Source organism: Heteronotia binoei, chromosome 2 (assembly GCF_032191835.1).
Source record: "Heteronotia binoei isolate CCM8104 ecotype False Entrance Well chromosome 2, APGP_CSIRO_Hbin_v1, whole genome shotgun sequence".
Classification (NCBI taxonomy): Eukaryota; Metazoa; Chordata; class Lepidosauria; order Squamata; family Gekkonidae; genus Heteronotia; species Heteronotia binoei.
Genome location: NC_083224.1, coordinates 59812125 through 59814647, shown reverse-complemented (window position 1 = coordinate 59814647; position 2523 = coordinate 59812125). Strand labels below are relative to the sequence as shown.

At 51.0% G+C, this 2523-nt stretch overlaps 1 non-coding gene across 1 annotated transcript; it reads right to left on the bottom strand.

The window, feature by feature from the left end:
• Positions 1-2043: 2043 nt before the first annotated feature.
• On the bottom strand, positions 2044-2116 carry TRNAM-CAU (transfer RNA methionine (anticodon CAU)). Its single transcript has one exon. It is a non-coding gene; the product is annotated as a tRNA-Met (tRNA).
• Positions 2117-2523: the final 407 nt, after the last annotated feature.

Genomic DNA, 2523 nt, shown 5'->3' with positions numbered 1-2523 from the left:
TGTTTTGATTATGGCCATGAGATAGGGATGCTAGCCTCCAGGGGAGACCTGGGGATCCCTTGGAATTACAGCTCATTTCTAGACTACAGAGGTCAGTTTCCCTGGAGGAAATGGATGCTTTGGAAGCTGGACTCTATGGCATTGTACCCCTGTCCCCCCCAGGCTCCATCTCCAAATCTCCAGGTCTCCCAACCTGGTTCTGGCAACCCTACCAGCCCATCTCCTGCAAGTATCCAAGGGGGCAACCCTACCATGAGATAAAGGTCATTTATGGCACCAAGTCCAGGAATCCTTGTGCAGCAACAACAAAAGTCACCTGTCAGTCTTTAAACTGCCAAAGGTAGAAATATTCTCGTACACATGTGTCTGCTAGAACATCACAGCATGCAGTAGTGAGTTATCCAAGCAAGGATATCTGCTACCTGTCGTACAAGGGAGTGTGCCCCCCATTCCACTCCCCGGCCAGGCCAAATCTTCCTGTGCTTCTTTTCGACCTCAGCTTGGAGCGCTTCCTTTTAGCAGTGGTCAGCACAGGCGCTCAGAGCCACCTCGTGGCTGCAAGAATGAAAGCAGCCTCCAGAGGAAAACAACTCATCACATTTTGAACAACATGCTAGGGCATGTGGTAGCCCCAAGTGATTGTCTGAAACACTGATGGGAACATTCAGCTCTTAAGGAGCCAAAAGAAGGAAACCCAGTTTGGTCAGGTCCGTGGGAATATTCTCAGAATGGCAGGAAGAAACCCTCCCCACCCACCCCCCAGCACCCTCTGCTTGATCTGTGAGGCCAAACACCAGGCGCTCCAAGCAGATGACAAAGTGCAAAGGGGCCAGGAGAGTGTCTGTCTGTGAATCTCACCAAGCTGCTCCCCAGGAGTCAGTTTCCAGGCCTCTTCCCTGGAGCCCCTTGGCTCAGTAACACAGTGTGGGCAGATGCTGGGGCCATCTGGGACAGGCAAAAGCCTGACAGCAGAGATCCACTCTCAGCCTTTCACTTCTCTGGGCAGGAGAGGCCCCCTTTATCCCCCAGGGCTTCTTGCTAAATGCTGGCAAGTTCACTGCTGAAACCCCATCTCCCTTCTTCTCTTCCCTGGTCCCATCTGGCCCCCAGAGGTCCCACTCAGCTCTTGCCACAGACTTCACTGGAGGGAGGAAACACCTTTTTCCTGCCTCTTTGGGCCACAGCAGGGGGTGGCTGTTTTTCAACTGGAAAAATCCTTGATCTCAGCAAGTCTATTTATATGCCTGTCCTCTCCTCAAGCACAGCCCTTCTGTTTGGACAGAGGGCAAAGCCCTGGCAGTGGTTAATCAGGCACTCTGGCCAGCCTAATGCTTTTTTCTATCTGTAGGCCAGCCCCAGGATTTCCTGGATTAGGGATGGAAGGGAGGCCTGACACACGGAGAATGGATGCCAGCTGTGCAGGAGTAGAACAAACACAGAGTCCACCCCGGCACCTGGTTTCTGCTGCAAGGCGTGTTCTAAAAGGAACCCATGAAGATGGGAGGGTTCCATGCAGACTCTTCAGGGGTGTTGCAAGGCTTGGGGTCTTCCTGTCTCCCACTTTGAATGATCCCTTCTGCCTCCATTCAAGCAAATGAATCCTCTGCTCCCACCTTCAGGCAAAACACCCGCTAACACCTCATGGGTACATCTCATCCCCTTGCTGGGACAGGCTGTGGACTTTGGAGGACAGAAAAGCAAAAGAGACAGAAGCAGGGTGGCTGACAGCTCTCTGGGCCTTGACGAAAGCCGCCGGGCAAAGATGCAGTCCTGCAGCAGCAAAGCCTATTGTGGGGTTTCCAGACTGTACAAAGGCAGGCAGGCAGGAAAGGCATCAGGCACCGGCCACCATTTGCATCCCTGTGGCGCAACAATAGCCAGTGCAATAACCCATACCCCTCTGAGTATGAACATATGAAGCTGCCTTATACTGAATCAGACCCTCAATCCATCAAAGTCAGAATTGTCTATTCAGACTGGCAGTGGCTCTCCAGGGTCTCAAGCCGAGGTTTTTCAGGCCTATTTGCCTGGATTCTTTTTAGTTGGAGATGCCAGGGATTGAACCTGGGAACTTCTACTTATGAAGCAGATGCTCTACCACTGAGCCACCATCCCTCACTTTTGGGTATGATTCCAAAAGTGGTTAGTGTGCTGCAATCCGTGTAGCTCAGGCCTTGTAGTCTGACTGGGTTGTGCAACTGATCTAATCCTCTACCAAATCTATTCATCAAGGAGATGTTATCTGTACTGAGGCTGCAGCAATTGGATGTGCCTTCTGGGTGAGCTTATTGGGGTCATCTTTCCCCTTCCCTTCTAGGCCATTGCCCTGCATTGTTCTAGTGCTGTGTAAATTGTTTGTTTCCTTTCCATTTTAAAGCAATTTCTGTTTGTTTTCATTCCCCAGGACTTTCAAAGGGAAACATACACAATTAGCCTATAACTGCTTTGTTTTCTATCCAACTGGGACGAGGTTGTCAAGGAGTTACACCCACCGCTCAAGGGGTCTTTTCTGCCAAATTTCAA